Consider the following 19,449-nt stretch of genomic DNA (forward strand, 5'->3'; position numbering starts at 1 on the left):
ATTTCGCAGTCGTAATCTTTTACTAACTCTAACCACCTATGTTACCTCATGTTGAGCTCCTTCTGAGTAAAGAAGTACTTTAAACTTTTGTGGTCCGTATAAATCTCGCACCGTTCTCCGTAAAGTTAATGGCGCCAGATTTTCAACACAGAGACCACCGCTGCCAACTCCATATCATGTGTTGGATAGCGTTACTCGTACTCCTTCAGCTACCGTGAGGCATAGGCTATTACCTTGTCATTCTGCATCAGTACACAACCCAACCCTTGCTTCGACGCATCGCAGTAAACTACAAACTTGTCGTTGGGTGTCGGTGGACCTACTGGTGCTGAGCACAGTTTGACCTTAAGCAACTGGAAGCTTTCTTCACATCTATCATTCCAGTTGAATCTTTGCTGTTTCCGGGTTAGATTGGTGAGCGGAGTGGCTATCTTAGAAAAGCCCTCTACAAACCTCCTATAATAATCTGCTAATCCCAGAAAGCTTCTTACTTCGGATGCGTTCTTCAGTCTTGGCCAATCCTTCACGGCCTCTACCTTTGATGGGTCTACTATAACTCCGTCCTTGGATATAATGTGCCCGAGGAACGCCACTTGTGAAAGCCAAAACTCGCATTTCTTGAACTTGGTGTAGAGTTGATGCTCCTTTAGTCGTGACAAAATCAACCTCAAATGTTCCTCGTGCTTGACTTCATCCTTGGAGTATACTAAGATGTCGTCGATGAACACTACGATGAATTTATCTAAATAGTCCTTGAAGACCCTATTCATCAAGTCCATAAATGCGGCTGGTATGTTGATAAGACCAAAAGACATAACTAAGAACTCGTAATGCCCGTAACGAGTTCTAAAAGCTGTCTTAGGAATATCTTCTCCCCGCACCCTGAGTTGATGGTACCCGGACCGTAAATCAATCTTCGAAAATACGGTCACACCTCGGAGTTGATCAAACAAGTCATCAATCCGAGGCAGTGGGTACTTATTCTTAATCGTTACCTTATTCAGCTCGCGGTTGTAACACCCCAAGTTGCTAATAAGGTTTAAGACCTTGCTTAAGCATGCCTGGAGGGGAAGAAGTTAATTGACATGATATTTTATGAATTTGATGAATATGTGATTAGAATGCATGATTAGGTTGTATACAGATGCATGTGAGCCCCGTTTGTATGTTAGGGGTAAACTGGTAATTTTAGCCCGTTGAGGGCATAAATGTGATAATTGTATTATGTGCTTTGTGCCACGTGAGTGTGGTGTTTTTATTGTGATGCACGCGTCGAGACGGTCCTAGCGAGCTGTTAAGTCTAAAAGTCACAACGGGAGTTGGTATCCGGCTCGGGAAGAGCCTAGGGGTACTTTGGGAATCTTATTAGTTGAGTTGAGAATGAGTGGTTTTGGTTATTGGTGTTTGAGTAACCTGAGTAACCATTAGTTACTGTTGAGGGTAACCAGTTTATGATAGAAAATGGTAGAATTGAAATAAATGTGAAAAGACTTTAGTGCCCGTGAAGGTTTAGTTAGGAAGGATTATTAGGAAGGGGTAAATTGGTCATTTGGCAAGGGAATTAGACACTTTTCAGCTGGGATTTAGGGGATACACGGTTTGGGCATTGGGTCATTTGATGTTTTGATAAAAATGGAAGAGAAGAAAAACTAGAGAAAGAAAAGTTAGGGCAAGAAGAAGAAAAAGAAGAAGAAGAGTAGAAGGGGGGCTGAAGTGGAAGTTTGAGAGGAGATCAAGGAACTTTTGAGTGGATTCTCCACTTGAGGTAAGGATTTTATATACATTTAAGGTTTTGTTTCTATTTTGATTTAAGAAATATAAAGTTTGAGTTAAGTTTTTTAGGTTTTGGGTTGAGTTGCTGACATTAGAAAGCAATGGGTGAATCTTTGGGTGTGATGGTGTTTTGATCTTGATTTTAGTGTCTATGGGTTGTTAGATGGTTTATATGAAGTTTTAAATTGATCTTGGGGTTTAGGCTTTTGTTTGGGATGATTTGGGGAGGTTGTAGCTCGGGAAAAACGCAGAGAGAACCCAGAAATTCTGGGTTCGCGAAGGAGCACCGCGGCCCTGTTCTTGGGCGCCGCGGCGCGAGGTTGCTTCATGATATGGCCTAGCCGCTGGGCGCCGCGGCCCTTGAGGGGAGTGCCGCGGCCCTAGGCCATTTTGGCAACCAAAAAGTTGGGTTTTTAGGGCTTTTGCCAGGGGACGCGGGAGATGGTTCCAATGTATTGTTTTAAGGAACTAGAGGTCCTGAGAGTACGGGATTGGTCCCGGGAAGTGGTTTTGGGTTTGGTTAGTATTAAAAGTGTTTTATGTGTGTTGTGACTAGGATTTCGGAAAGGCTCGTGCTAGAGGACCGTGCTTGTGACCTTGGTGCATCAGGAAAGCTCGGAATACAGGTAAGAAAACCGTAACACCCGAGATCAGGGCATGGGTCCACAGTGTTATTGCAGGGCATGGCCCTAGATTGTATTGTGTGCAAATGTATAACCTTAAATGAATTATTATATGTTTAAGGGATTATTTCGAAATGTACTACATGTATGATTATAATGAAATGAACGGCTAAGGGCGAGAGCGGTGAAGGCCGAGAACGGCCTTGGGGCCGGAGGTAACACTTAGCACATGGAGTGCTTATAGCCAGGGTGGGACCCAATGGATACATGAGTTATCCATACGGTAAGGACCGAGACCCCAGGCTTTGGTAAGGCCTCTGGGGCGGCATGGCCGTGCTTGTTCAGTCTGATGGTTTTCCTATTTATCATTGGATTATATGTCAGCTATATTCTAAGCATATGTTATATACTGTATGAGTTTTCTTGCTGAGCTTCGGCTCACGGGTGCTCCGTGTGGCAGGTAAAAGCAAGGAGTCAGTCAACCGGCCATGAGTATGGAGAGCGTGGGGGCGGCGCGTACATGTTCGGCCTGCCCGACTGGTTTGGTTGGGGGCATTTTGTATATGGCTGTATTAACCTATTCTTTTGATAGTTAACCAAGTGTAAATCTATTTTTGAGTTGCAAATACTTTGTAAACCTTATTTTGGGATCCCGAATGTTTGATACTTACTGTTTTCAATGAAATTAAGTTTTTCCAAAGATTAACTCTGGTTTAGTCATGCTTTTGGTTTTAGAAACCTCGTATAGTCAGTTAATTGCAAAATTTCCGTTTTAAACTCACTTAGTAACGGCTCTAAGGTAGTAGGGCGTTACAGCAGTAGTCTATGCACATCCGCATGCTTCCATCCTTTTTCTTTACGAATAGCACTGATGCTCCCCATGGCGAATGGAAACCCAAGTCTAGGAGTTGTTGCAGCTGTGTCTTTAAATTCTTATGTTCCGTAGGATCCATTTGGTATGGTGCCTTGGAGATAGGCTCGGTACCCGGTACTAATTCTATTGTGAAGTCAATTTCCCGAGTCAGCGGCAATCCTAGTAAATCATCAGGAAATACTTCTGGGAATTCCTTTACAATGCGGACGTCTCCAACCTTAAGCAGTGTTTCCTTTACTACATCTGTGATGCTGGCTAAGAATGCTTGACACCCTTTTTCTATCATCCTTTGAGCTTTGAGAGATAATATTAGCGGTGTACGTAGTCCGGAAACCTGTCCCATGAAGCATAATTTCTGGCCGTCAGGAGTCTTGAACATCACCTTCTTGTGTTTGCAGTCGATGGTTGCGCCATGCCGTGCTAGCCAGTCCATGCCTAGTATCACGTCGAAGTCCTTGATCTCTAGTTCTATCGGGTCTCCTTCTAGTTCTACATCCTCAATCTTGATTGGTCCACCTCGTACTATCCGTGATGAGAGAACTACTTTGCCCGAAGGAAACTCGGTTACAAACCTAGTTCTAAATCTTTCACAAGGTTTGTATAGTTTTTCTATCATTTCTAACGAGATATACGAATGAGTGGCTCCCGAATCAAATAATACATAGCATATACTATTGAGGATAGAAACCTGACCTGTGACCACCTTATTGCTAGCATCAGCCTCTCCTTGGGTTAAGGCAAAAACCCTGGAAGGAACCATCTTATCTTCCTTTTTCCCTTATGTCTTGAGCTGAGGACATTCTTTCTTTTGGTGTCCCTCTTGACCACAGTTGTAACACCCTTTGGTGTTTTCCCAGCATTCCCCAAGATGTTTCCTTTGGCACTTAGCACATGGCGGGTATTCTACATAACCCGGCCTACTACCTCCATTATTTGTCTGTGCCCTTTTATCGCTGTCAGACTGCTTATTGTCAGGATGCCTTCTTTTCTGACCGTTATTATTGTTGTTATTGCTGGACTGATTGTTGTTGTTGTGGTTGTTGTTCCGACTAGTCTGAGATTGACCCTGCTGTTTAAGCTCAGGCTTACTAGCTTCTTCTTTACTAACACTAGCCTGCAGTCTTTCTACTTCTATTGTCATCTCTAGAACGTCGTCATAAATAGTATTTCCTAGGTTTGCTAACTTAACCCCTAGCTCGATCTTTGGTCGAAGTCCTCTAACGAACTTAGACACCCTCAGATAGTCAATTGGAACCATTTCTGATGTGAACTTAGCCAAACGGTCGAACTGCCGATCATACTCTGCCACTGATAAACTTCCTTTGTAACGCCCTGGTTACCCCAGAACAGTTACGGTGAACAGTGAACCGGAAATTTGACCCGCTACCCGAGTCCTTTGGTTAAAAACGTGATCTAAGTGCTATTATCAGGTTAAGGTGGAAAACCAGTAAAAAGGAAATGATACATTTCATTACGTAAATAAACTGCTCATGAGCCTTTCAAAATGTTTACAAGTAGTTCGTAATACAAAAGAGTCGCTATTGTTTCAATTTACAGTCCCTGCCGGCCTAAGCGGCAAAATAGGGTAAACCCCTAGTCCCTCTGAGAACTCCTTGACCGTGGCGATCAAGCGGCCCTGTATGTACACAACAGCATCGCCCAAGCTCTCCACTCAGGGTTGGTTAAGCTTTTCCTTCCCTTTACCTGCACCACAAAGCACCCATGAGCCAAGGCCCAGCAAGAAAACACAATATAGCACGATGTAATATCAACAACGATCATAATAACCATTCAGGACTATCAGTCCAAGTGAGTAGGTGACAGTAGCCAAAAGCCACAATAATGAGCATCGCTCCCTCTAGCCATGTGATCATAGGGTCACCAGGGCTTAACTGTTAAGTGATTCTCTCATAAGTTTGTTCAGGACAGGTGCATGGTGATTGGTCACCAACATAACCTTCCTCACGACTCTAGAGTCGAAACTATGGACAACGTCCCCTAGCCATGTGACAACCGGTCACCGGGGTCATATACCTTGGCTATAGTCATCTGGTCGTAGACCAGGCAAGCGCTTATAAGTTCTTCGACCCTAGGGTCGGTCTAGCATTAATGCCGTAGAGCCATTCAATGCATGATTCTCGACTTTAGAGTCGGTCCCTGACTAGTCAGTGTCTTAAACAGGTAATCAGCATACATCAGCATTTATTATGCAATCCACGTCCACATAAATCAACCAACATGCTCCTATATCAAACCATGCATGTCATAAACCTATACAGGGTGCAACTGTATTCATACACCGTTTTCTTACCTCAAGTTCGAGCGAGAAGTATGATAAGGACGACCCCTGAGAACGATCGATCTTCTAGTTCCTTAGCGGTTACCTAATCACAACCAATTATAACCTCCATTATTGAGAATCCATAATAATAGGGTCTTAACCTAAGCACCACTCTCGGGACCTCGAAACATGCCCACACAGTGAGTAGATTCGATCCCGGGCCTTAAGGATTGAAACCCCAAGTCAAAAACCCTTAAAAACACTCAAAACGGGACTTAGAAGGAACAAGGTAGCGCTACAGTGCTCAACCCCTAGCGCCACAGCGCTATACTCAGAACCACCCAAGTTCCAGGAAGCCTCCTGAGGAGCGCTATAGCACCCTAAGGTGGGCGCTGTAGCGCTACCTCCAGACCCAATCTCCCCTGAACCGACCTTCTTCAACTCCTTCGATTCTAACTCGATTTCCAAGCTTCCAAATCCTATTCTTGATGCCAAATGAACCCAAAAACCATTCTAACACACCCCAAACATCACAAGCATTGGAACCCTAGCCAAAACTCCCAACAAAACCATGAATTCACCCTAGAAATCTCAGCTGCAAATTAAAACCAAAACAGGGCAAACCAGAGAAAACTATGGTTAGAAACTTACCCAAAGCTCGGCTTATGATGGTCTTCAATGGTGGAACACACTTCCAAACTCCCAAGGCTTGCTTCCCAAGCTTGAATCCTCAAAATTGGTTCAAAAACCACAAAGAAAGGTGAAGAGAAGAAGGTACGGGAGAACTCTTTTGCATACTCTGTTTTTCCACTTCTTTCTTCAGCTATCAAAGGTTATACCTATCCTAGGGGTGAAATGTCCATTTTACCCTCAATTAATAGTTTCTAAAGATTCCCAAGGGCATATTTGGTACTTTCCTCCTATCTCGTTAATCATAATTATCGCTCTCCAATTCCCGCTATTCTCAATGTTCTCAAATACCAGTAATTCACATCCCGTTACCCTATATCTCTCGGTAACGCTCTAACCATCAAAATCACCCCGAGACTCAACCCCAGTCCCGACACTTAAACCTATTGTGACTAAACCGCAAATCAATATTCTAAGATCGTCTCATGTAGAATAGCTCGAACAAACCCACATCATAATGTGGTCTCAACACATATCATTGACATGCATACAATTAACATTATATTATAATATAATTCTCATAAACATGCATAAACACATTTAATGGCATAATTAAACAGTTATGGCCCTCCTGGCCTACTAACCCAGCCATTAAACCACATTAGGGAATCTGGGGCATTACAACTATCCCCTCCTTACAGAAATTTCGTCCTCGAAATTTACCTGAACAGCTCGGGATACTGACTCCGCATATCTGACTCCAGCTCCCAGGTCGCATCCTCGACCTTGTTGTTCCTCCACAATACCTTACCCAAAGGTATCGTCTTATTCCTGAGGACTTTATCTTTCTTATCTAGTATCTGAACAGGCTGCTCTTCAAAGGAGAGATCTGGCTCAAGCTCCAGATCTTCATAACTCAAAACATGACCCTCATTAGATACATACCTCTGAAGACCGGAAACATGAAATACATTATGCACGGCCGACAACGCCGGAGGCAAAGCTAGCCTGTAAGCCACTTGACCAATCCTCTCCAGGATCTCAAATGGACCTACAAACCTGGGACTCAGCTTGCCTTTCTTCCCAAACCTTCTCACCCCTTTCCATGGCGAGACTCTAAGGAAGACATAGTCTCCTACCTGGAACTCCACGTTCCTACGTTTGGGATCTGCATAACTCTTCTGTCTACTCTGAAAAGTAAGCATCCGAGCTCTAATCTTGTCAATAGCCCCACTGGTCCTCTGAATTGCCTCAGGACCTAAGTATCTCATTTCACCTGTCTCATTCCAATGAATGGGAGATCTACACTTCCTACCATACAGCATCTCATAAGGTGCAACTCCAATGGTAGACTGATAACTGTTATTATAGGAGAACTCTATCAAAGGCAAATACTTACTCCACGACCCACCAAAGTCTAGTACACATGCCCGCAGCATGTCTTCCAATATCTGGATTGTCCTCTCAGATTGCCCAACTGTCTGAGGATGATAAGCTGTACTAAACTTCAGCTGTGTACCCATGGTTGTTTGTAAACTCTTCCAAAACTTGGAAGTGAATGTAGGGTCCCGATCTGACACGATCGACCTAGGAGCTCCATGGAGGCGCACGATCTCTTTCACATAGAGATCCGCATACTGGTCATCTGTATAAGTAGTCCTCACTGGCAGAAAGTGAGCTGACTTGATATAGCGATCCACTATCACCCAAATAGAATCATGCTGACCAACAGTCCTGGGCAAGCCCACCACAAAGTCCATTGTGATGTCTTCCCACTTCCACTCTGGGATATCCAGAGACTGCAGTAACCCTGCCGGCCTCTGATGCTCAGCCTTGACCTGTTGACATGTCAAGCACTTAGCCACATACTCTACGACATCTCTCTTCATCCCTGGCCACCAGTACAATGATCTCACATCCTGATACATCTTCGTGGTGCCTGGATGCAAAGAGTAAGGTGTAGTATGAGATTCGTCCAGAATCTCCCGCCTCAAGGCAGTGTCTAACGGAACACATATCCGTCCCTTATATCTCAACAACCCCAAATCAGACTGTAGAGTCCAAGAACTTTACTTAACTAATTGTTTAGTAGTATTATAGTATGTTTAGTGTTATCATTGTTACTTTGGATTTTTGTTTCAGACCGGGAGTTATTTGGACACTCATAGTAGTACTTATAGATTTTCTAAGTTTAACCTATAGTTTAAGAATATTAAGTATAACCTAAGGTTTGATTAATGTGACTGATATTAAGGATTATATTAGTATATTATAAGGTTTAGACATCAACCAATAGGATTTTAAGCACATGTTTTGAATGGTAATTAAGGATTAAGTATTTTTGAGGATTAAATTAAATAAGGGTAAAAGTTTGAATGTATAGGGTCAGTCAGCAGCTTTGAGCACGTTGAGGGCTTAGTCAAGGCTGTTTAGTCCATTCAAACTTAGCTAAAAATGTGTAAACTCGTGTTTAAATATTCTGCGTATGCCGATATATCGCAGCTATAGGGGGCGATATGTCGCAGCACGTAGATACGGAAAACACGAATCGATGCACGGTCGCCTCGGGAACAAAGGTCCAGGCGATATATCGCCTATAGGGGGCGATATATCGCCTCCACCAGCATGTTTTCAAATTCATTTGAATTCTTTTCCCTTCAGCCATTCAAACTCCTTCAACAGTCCAGCATCTTCTGAACGAGTCTTCAGCCTCTGCTGAACGATTATTCAAATGATTTTCACCTAAAAAGCCATTATTTTTATTCAAGTAAAATCAAGATATTTTCATTCCCAAACTCTATAAATAGGACCTAGTACCCAGCCATTATTCACCATTTGCTCTAAGTTCAGAGGCTGCTAGTGTTAAGTGAGTGAGAGAGTGTAAACACTTGGTTTGGGGAAAAACTATAAGCTTAAACATCATAAGCTTATCAAACACTTGGGAAGTAAGTGAGTGCTATAGTATTTCGGTGGATGTTAGATTGATCTTGCAATCTTTGAGGTAAACCCAAAACTCTAGTCCTTTCTGTATTCTATGTTATTTCTTTTCTCAAAACCTTCTACTCGGTCCCCTAACCTTATTCTTATTTTTGGTTAGGGAATCCAAGTTCTTAAGCACTTAAGTGGTGGTAAGCATATTTTCGTTTAATGGTTTAGTCTTCCTATTCTCTTTCATTTCATCTCCTTTCTTTAGACTCACCCTTGTTCATTGTGGTTTTAGGAGTGTTCCAAAAGTCCTAACTCAGTCCATTTTATCCCGGTAACTTTGGTAAGGAAAATAGGCTAGAATTAATATGTTATATGTTATCTATATGTTTATGTTATTAAAAGTGTTATGATATGTATATGTGTATGTAGGCTTGGGCATATGACCCATATGACTAACAAGACCCCAAATGGGTTATGGGCATATGACCTACTTAGCTAGTAGGACCCCATTAACCCCATGGGCATATGCTTGTTTAGTCTATGGGACCCCAAGTAATAATGGCCATTATAATAAGTGTATGTTATATGTATGATGTTAAGTCTTTATGTTTCCTTATGAAATTATGTATGTGACTTTGTGTTAGATTTTCCTTACTGGGCATTAGGCTCACTCCTTTCTGTTTATGTGCAGGAAAATAAGTTTAGAGGCGGAAAGATTCGTGACGCTTGGAGAATGTGTATCGATGATGAATGGAGTCAAGGGGCCGAGCGTTATCGATTCGAGGATGTAGTCTCCTTTTATGTTTTTTTATGGTTTTACATGTATTTTCCGCATTATTATGTAATGTCTTTTATTTTAAATCTTATTTTGTTTTAAAGACAATGGGATCCCAAAATCCTTCTTAGTATTCGTTTTTTTTGTAAATAACTCTTATTTTCAAGTTACTCAATAAATTATGGTATTTTCGTAAAATGTAAGTTTTTATGTATAGTTTCGATAATGGTCCAATTAGTCTAGATTAGTGGGTCATTATAGTTGGTATCAGAGAAAACGGTTCCTTCGCATGAAGTTCTCCTCGATACACATGCTCAAAGCTCCGAATCGGACCGCCAAGTAAGTGTTTAAGTTACAAGTTACAAGTTACTTTGTCTATGTGTATAGCTAACAACTTTAGTGTTTATGTTTCAGTTAAAAATGAATGGAGCTTTAACCTACCAAGATATCCGAGCCATTAAGGCCTTAAAAAGAATAAGGGAGCCAAGAAACACCGTAGGAGCCTTAGAAAGGATTACACGAAGGTTGCTTTTGTTTCACCAAGCAATAGGTGGCCTTCAAGAGGCTAAACAAATAATGCTAAGATCAACAGAACAATATGTATTAGTGATTAGGTTGTTTAAAGATTTCCATCCTGTAATAGCAGCCTTAGAAGAAATATGGGAAGAAATGAATGATGAGGATGAATCACCATTAGCAATGAGATACTATTTCCTCTTAGTTAGGTTCACCGCAAAATTTGAATTTCAATTCACCAAGGAGCAAAAGAATAGGATTCTCACAAACCTTCCTAGAGGGCATTTTGATGCTCATGATAATGATGACTATGAGGCTATAGATGATGATATGTTAGATGACGGATCGGATGTAGAAGATCCCGATTTTTAGATTAGTAGTTTTTATTTGTTTTATTTACTTTTATGTTATGATTGTAATAAGTGAAATTGTTTTCCAAATGAATAAACATGCTATTTGAATATCATGTGTGAGTTTGAAATTTTTTCCACAATCATAATAAATACTAAATAAAATGAATAATGACTGAGTTCGGTGAGGGTGGATACGAATCAATGAACCTGGTTTCCTTGTTGAGAGTTAGGGGGCCTTAGTAGTGGGAACGATTTTACTGATCCCAGCCCTCCCTCAATATGGTTAACTTTGGAACAAAGATAAGTTTCGAGCCTGAGAATTAAGTCATATAGGATGATTAGAAACACACTTAGAAAATAAATATGACTTGTTTTTCTAAGTATAGAAACCCACTCTAATAATAAATAAAGACCTATATAATTTTTCATAAAAAGTCATAATAAATAGGTCCGAGATATGTTTGTTTTAGAATAAGTTTTTGCCTTAGAGCCTATTAGGAAAAAGTTCTAACATGTTTCTTTTAACTGTTAGAACTCTGCTACGATGTCTCTTCGAAGATCTGCTCGCACCAACGGGAACGCTTCCAACGATGTTCCAGCGACCAATGCGGTCCCTACCGTTCGCCGAAGGAGAGTACGTGTTACTGCTCGCCGCAACGCACCGGCACAGCCAGCTGACAACACTGCAGAGATTGCCAGACTACGACAGCAAGTCGAGGAACTTCTGCAGCAACAACGCCAACAGGCTCAATCTCAGCCTCAGCCTCCGCCACAGCCGCAGCCGCAGCCACAGCCAATGGCCCCAGCACCCCAACAAGTTGGTCCGTATGGGGGATGGCCTATGAAGAACTACGCTCCTTATCCTGTTCAGCACATGGAGCCAGTGTACGAGAGGTTCCGCAAGCAGCACGCTCCGAACTTCGAAGGGACTACGGACCCCTTTGAAGCAGAAGAATGGCTAAGGAATGTGGAGCCGATCCTAGCCCACATGAACCTTAGTAATGCAGACCGCATATCCTGCGTCTCATCTTTGCTCAAGAAAGATGCCAGGATATGGTGGGACTTGGTCCAGCAATCCCACGATGCTGCCACCATGACGTGGACCCGATTTGTGGAGCTCTTCCACAAGAAGTACTACAATTCAGCAGTGCTTGCTACGAGAGTTGAGGAGTTCACCAATCTGAAGCAAGGGAACTTAACAGTGGCGGAATATGCTCGTCAGTTTGATCGCTTAGCCAAGTTCGCGGCAGAGTTAGTTCCGACCGATTATCTGAGGGTGAACAAATTCGTGAGAGGACTCCGACCAAAGATTGAGATGGGGGTGAAGCTAGCAAACCCGGGAAACACTTCATATGCCGACGTTCTTGAGACGGCAATTGAAGTAGAAAGGTTGCAAGCCAACGTGAGCAAAGAAGATGCCAGCAAGCCGGAACCTAGGCAGCAGAGCCAACCTCAGGCCAGTCGGAACAACAATCAGTCCAGCAACAGTCAGTCCAACAACAACGGTAACGGACAGAAGAGAAGGCATCCTGACAACAAGCAAGCCGACAACAATAAAAGGGCACGACCAAGTAATGGGGGAAATAGGTCGGGCTACGTGGAATACCCGCCATGTGCCAAATGTCAGAAGAAGCACCCCGGAGAATGCCGTGCCAACACCAAGGAGTGTTTCAACTGTGGTCAAGAAGGGCATCGTAAAAGAGACTGTCCTCAGCAAAAGCCGGAAGGAAAGAAGGACGAAAAGATGGTTCCTGCTCGGGTTTTTGCTTTAACCCAAGGAGAGGCGGATGCTAGCAACAAGGTGGTCACAGGTCAGGTTTCCATCCTCAATAAATTATGTCATGTATTATTTGATTCGGGAGCCACCCATTCGTATATTTCGTTAGGAATGATAGATAAACTAGACAAACCTAGTGAAAGATTTAGAACTAGGTTTGCAACCGAGTTGCCTTCGGGCAAAGTAGTTCTATCATCACGAATTGTACGAGGCGTACCAATCAAGATTGAGGACAAGGAACTAGAAGGAGACCTGATAGAGCTGGTGATCAAAGACTTCGACGTCATACTAGGCATGGATTGGCTAGCACGGCATGGCGCAACGATCGACTGCAGACGCAAGAAGGTGACATTCGATACTCCTGACGGCCAGAAACTGTGCTTCATGGGACAAGCTTCAGGACTACGCACACCGTTAGTATCATCTCTCAAAGCTCAGAGAATGATGGAGAAAGGATGTCAAGCATTCTTAGCCAACATCACGAATGTGGAGAAGGAGACATCACTCAAAGTTGGAGATGTTCGAGTCATACAAGAATTTCCAGAAGTTTTCCCCGATGACTTGCCAGGATTGCCGCCAACTAGAGAAATAGACTTCACGATAGAATTAGTACCGGGCACCGAGCCTATCTCTAAGGCACCATACCGGATGGCACCTACGGAACTCAAGGAGTTAAAGACGCAGCTACAAGAACTCCTAGACTTGGGTTTCATTAGGCCAAGCCATTCACCATGGGGAGCTCCGGTACTATTCGTGAAAAAGAAGGACGGAAGTATGCGCATGTGCATAGACTACCGTGAGCTGAATAAAGTAACGATTAAGAACAAATACCCGCTACCTCGGATTGATGATTTGTTTGATCAACTCCGAGGCGCGACTGTATTCTCTAAGATCGATTTACGGTCTGGGTATCATCAGCTCAAGGTAAAGGGGGAAGATATTCCTAAGACAGCCTTTAGGACTCGTTATGGACATTACGAGTTCTTGGTTATGTCTTTTGGTCTTACTAACGCGCCAGCCGCGTTTATGGACTTAATGAATAGGGTCTTCAAGGACTACTTGGATAAATTCGTCGTTGTGTTCATCGACGACATTTTAATTTACTCCAAGGATGAAGTGGAGCACGAGGAACACTTGAGGATAATTTTGACGCGATTGAAGGAGCACCAACTCTACGCGAAGTTCAAGAAATGCGAGTTTTGGCTCTCACAAGTGGCGTTCCTCGGGCACATCATATCGAAAGACGGAGTTGCAGTAGATCCATCGAAGGTAGAGGCCGTGAAAGATTGGCCTAGACCAAAGAACGCGTCGGAAGTAAGAAGCTTCTTAGGGCTAGCAGGTTACTATAGAAAGTTTGTAGAGGGCTTTTCTAAAATAGCCACTCCACTCACCAACCTGACCCGGAAGCAACAAAAGTTTAACTGGAATGATAAGTGTGAGGAAAGCTTCCAGTTGCTTAAGGATAAGCTTTGCTCAACACCAGTACTTAGTGTCCCAACACCCAACGACAAGTTCGTTGTCTACTGTGATGCATCAAAGTTAGGATTGGGATGCGTACTGATGCAAAATGACAAGGTGATAGCCTACGCGTCACGTCAGTTAAAGGAGTATGAACAACGCTATCCAACTCACGATATGGAGTTGGCAGCGGTGGTCTTTGCGTTAAAAATCTGGCGCCATTATCTTTACGGAGAACGGTGCGAGATTTATACGGACCACAAAAGTTTAAAATACTTCTTTACTCAGAAGGAGCTTAACATGAGGCAGCGCCGGTGGTTGGAATTAGTAAAGGATTACGACTGCGAAATCCTATACCACCCGGGGAAGGCAAACGTAGTTGCCGATGCACTTAGCCGAAAAAGTTATGGGAACTTAGCAGCCTTATCCGGAATAGAAAAGCCACTACAGCAGGAGCTTATCAGTGCCGGAATAGAAGTGGTTGTAGGCAAGTTGGCTAACTTGTCTATCCAATCGAATATGCTAGAAGACATACGGAATGGTCAGAGACATGATGATTCACTAGCAATGCACATGGATGCAGTCAGAGAAGGCAAGACTACAGATTTCTCAATATCCAGTCAAGGTTTATTGAGATATAAGGATCGGGTATGCGTGCCAGACGATCAAAGTATTAAGAAGACGATCCTAGAAGAAGCGCACAACACCCCATACTCGGTTCATCCAGGGTCTACCAAGATGACTCATGACATCAAGGCAGTCTATTGGTGGCCAGGGATGAAGAAGGACATAGCGGAGTATGTATCTAAGTGTCTGGTATGCCAGCAAGTGAAGGCGGAGCATCAGCGGCCTGCAGGATTATTGCAACCGCTTAGCATACCGGAGTGGAAGTGGGACGATATAGCCATGGACTTCGTGACGGGTCTGCCAAAGACAAATAAGCAGCATGATTCTGCTTGGATAGTCATAGATAGACTAACCAAGTCGGCTCATTTTCTGCCTGTTAAGACTTCTTATACGGCAGACCAATATGCAGACATCTACATTCAAGAGATTGTACGATTGCATGGAATCCCCAAGACGATAGTATCAGATAGAGGATCAGTGTTTACGTCAAGATTTTGGAGAAGCTTACAGCAAGCCATGGGTACTAAGCTAAGTCTTAGTACAGCTTTCCATCCTCAGACAGATGGGCAGTCTGAGCGTACAATTCAGATTTTAGAGGATATGCTACGCGCATGTGTACTTGACTTCGGAGGATCGTGGAACAAGTACTTACCGCTGATCGAGTTCTCGTACAACAATAGCTACCAGTCAACGATCGAGATGGCACCTTATGAGTTGCTATATGGAAGAAGGTGTCGATCACCGTTGCACTGGGACGAGGTAGGAGAAAGGCAGCTTCTAGGGCCCGAAGCTGTTAGACAAGCACAAGAAGCAGTAACGCTTATTAGACAGCGTATGCTTGCTGCTCAAAGCCGACAGAAGAGCTATGCGGATACCAAGCGACGCGATGTGGAGTTCCAAGTTGGAGATCAAGTCTTCCTGAAGATATCTCCTATGAAGGGTGTCAAGCGGTTCGGGAAGAAAGGCAAGCTCAGTCCCCGATTCTTAGGTCCTTTTGAGATATTGGACAAAGTGGGACCAGTTGCGTATAGACTAGCCCTACCGCCAGCACTAGCCGATAGTCACAACGTCTTCCACATCTCAATGTTACGCAAGTATGTGTCAGACCCATCTCACGTCCTCAAGTACGACACCATAGCACTCCAGAAGGACTTAAGTTACGAGGAACGACCGGTTAGCATCCTAGATAGGGGGATGAAGCAGTTACGGTCCAAGAGCTTTCCTATAGTTAAAGTCCTATGGAGCAATAGTTCTGAACGCGAGGCAACGTGGGAGTTGGAAGAGGACATGCAGAGCCGGTATCCGGAATTATTTGGTAAGTAAATTTCGAGGACGAAATTCTTTTTAGTAGGGGAGAATTGTAGAGTCCAAGAACTTTACTTAACTAATTGTTTAGTAGTATTATAGTATGTTTAGTGTTATCATTGTTACTTTGGATTTTTGTTTCAGACCGGGAGTTATTTGGACACTCATAGTAGTACTTATAGATTTTCTAAGTTTAACCTATAGTTTAAGAATATTAAGTATAACCTAAGGTTTGATTAATGTGACTGATATTAAGGATTATATTAGTATATTATAAGGTTTAGACATCAACCAATAGGATTTTAAGCACATGTTTTGAATGGTAATTAAGGATTAAGTATTTTTGAGGATTAAATTAAATAAGGGTAAAAGTTTGAATGTATAGGGTCAGTCAGCAGCTTTGAGCACGTTGAGGGCTTAGTCAAGGCTGTTTAGTCCATTCAAACTTAGCTAAAAATGTGTAAACTCGTGTTTAAATATTCTGCGTATGCCGATATATCGCAGCTATAGGGGGCGATATGTCGCAGCACGTAGATACGGAAAACACGAATCGATGCACGGTCGCCTCGGGAACAAAGGTCCAGGCGATATATCGCCAATAGGGGGCGATATATCACCTCCACCAGCATGTTTTCAAATTCATTTGAATTCTTTTCCCTTCAGCCATTCAAACTCCTTCAACAGTCCAGCATCTTCTGAACGAGTCTTCAGCCTCTGCTGAACGATTATTCAAATGATTTTCACCTAAAAAGCCACTATTTTTATTCAAGTAAAATCAAGATATTTTCATTCCCAAACTCTATAAATAGGACCTAGTACCCAGCCATTATTCACCATTTGCTCTAAGTTCAGAGGCTGCTAGTGTTAAGTGAGTGAGAGAGTGTAAACACTTGGTTTGGGGAAAAACTATAAGCTTAAACATCATAAGCTTATCAAACACTTGGGAAGTAAGTGAGTGCTATAGTATTTCGGTGGATGTTAGATTGATCTTGCAATCTTTGAGGTAAACCCAAAACTCTAGTCCTTTCTGTATTCTATGTTATTTCTTTTCTCAAAACCTTCTACTCGGTCCCCTAACCTTATTCTTATTTTTGGTTAGGGAATCCAAGTTCTTAAGCACTTAAGTGGTGGTAAGCATATTTTCGTTTAATGGTTTAGTCTTCCTATTCTCTTTCATTTCATCTCCTTTCTTTAGACTCACCCTTGTTCATTGTGGTTTTAGGAGTGTTCCAAAAGTCCTAACTCAGTCCATTTTATCCCGGTAACTTTGGTAAGGAAAATAGGCTAGAATTAATATGTTATATGTTATCTATATGTTTATGTTATTAAAAGTGTTATGATATGTATATGTGTATGTAGGCTTGGGCATATGACCCATATGACTAACAAGACCCCAAATGGGTTATGGGCATATGACCTACTTAGCTAGTAGGACCCCATTAACCCCATGGGCATATGCTTGTTTAGTCTATGGGACCCCAAGTAATAATGGCCATTATAATAAGTGTATGTTATATGTATGATGTTAAGTCTTTATGTTTCCTTATGAAATTATGTATGTGACTTTGTGTTAGATTTTCCTTACTGGGCATTAGGCTCACTCCTTTCTGTTTATGTGCAGGAAAATAAGTTTAGAGGCGGAAAGATTCGTGACGCTTGGAGAATGTGTATCGATGATGAATGGAGTCAAGGGGCCGAGCGTTATCGATTCGAGGATGTAGTCTCCTTTTATGTTTTTTTATGGTTTTACATGTATTTTCCGCATTATTATGTAATGTCTTTTATTTTAAATCTTATTTTGTTTTAAAGACAATGGGATCCCAAAATCCTTCTTAGTATTCGTTTTTTTTGTAAATAACTCTTATTTTCAAGTTACTCAATAAATTATGGTATTTTCGTAAAATGTAAGTTTTTATGTATAGTTTCGATAATGGTCCAATTAGTCTAGATTAGTGGGTCATTATACAGACACTGTATAATCCCTAGATGCTCCAGCCAAGACATCCTCTCTAATTTTGATCAGTTGTGGATCATTCAACTGACCCTCTTTGATCCTCTCTAGCAGCGTAGACTGTAGCGTGATATTGGCCAACTGGCCTACCAGCAACTCTATACCAGCTCTGGTCATATCATCAGCTAACTCTCTGGCTATCAGCCTAATACCATGAATCTGTCCCGGACCCTTCCGGCTTAAAGCATTAGCTACCACGTTGGCTTTTCCTGGGTGATACAGAATCTCACAATCATAATCTTTTACTAATTCCAGCCAACGCCTTTGCCTCATGTTCAAGTCCTTCTGGGTGAAGAAGTACTTCAGGCTCTTGTGGTCTGTATAAATCTCACACTTCTCTCCATAAAGATAGTGCCTCCAAATCTTCAGAGCAAAGACCACAGCTGCTAACTCCAAGTCATGGGTAGGATACCTCTTCTCGTACTCCTTCAACTGACGAGAAGCATAAGCTATAACCTTCTCAGATTGCATCAAAACACAGCCCAATCCCTGATGAGAAGCATCGCAGTAAATCACAAACTTCTCCTGGTCTGTCGGAAGACTCAGAACTGGAGCTGTAACCAACCTCTGCTTCAACTCTTGGAAGCAGTTCTCACACTTGTCTGACCACACAAACTTCTGACCCTTGCGTGTCAGCTCAGTCAACGAAGTAGTAATCTTTGAGAACCCCTCCACAAAACGCCCGTAATATCCTGCCAATCCAAGGAAACTTCTAACCTCAGAAGCATTCTTTGGCCTTGGCCAGTCTCTGACCGCTTCAATCTTTGATGGATCTACTTTAATCCCCTCCTTACTGACTATATGCCCAAGAAAGGACACCTGAGAGAACCAGAATTCACACTTCTTGAACTTTGCAAACAACCTTTGTTCCCTCAATCTCTGTAGAACCAACCTCAGATGTTGCTCATGCTCTAACTCAATTTGAGAATATACCAGAATATCATCAATGAAGACGATCACAAACTGGTCCAAATAATCCTTGAACACCCTATTCATCATATCCATGAAAGCAGCAGGGGCATTAGTCAACCCAAATCACATAACAAGAAACTCATAATGCCCATACCTAGTGCGAAAAGCGGTCTTCGGTATGTCTCCCTCCTTAACCCTCAACTAATGATAACCAGAACGAAGGTCGATCTTAGAGAATACTGTCTTACCCTACAATTGATCAAACATATCGTCTATCCTTGGCAAAGGATACCGGTTCTTAATTGTCAACTTATTCAGTTCTCTATAATCTATACACATCCTCAAAGAACCATCTTTCTTCTTTACAAATAGAACTGGCGCACCCCAAGGTGAGAAACTAGGCTAATAAAACCCAAATCCAACAACTCTTGCAACTGTACCTTTAATTCTTTCAACTCAGCTGAGGCCATTCTGTATGGTGCTCTAGACACTGGCTCCGTCCCTGGGGCCAGTTCTATAACGAACTCAATCTCTCTGTGCGATGGCAACCCTGGCAGATCTTCTGGAAACACATCTAGCAACTCACATACAAGTCTAGTATCCTCT

The sequence above is a fragment of the Humulus lupulus genome, chromosome 8 (genome assembly GCF_963169125.1).
Source record: "Humulus lupulus chromosome 8, drHumLupu1.1, whole genome shotgun sequence".
Lineage (NCBI taxonomy): Eukaryota > Viridiplantae > Streptophyta > Magnoliopsida > Rosales > Cannabaceae > Humulus > Humulus lupulus.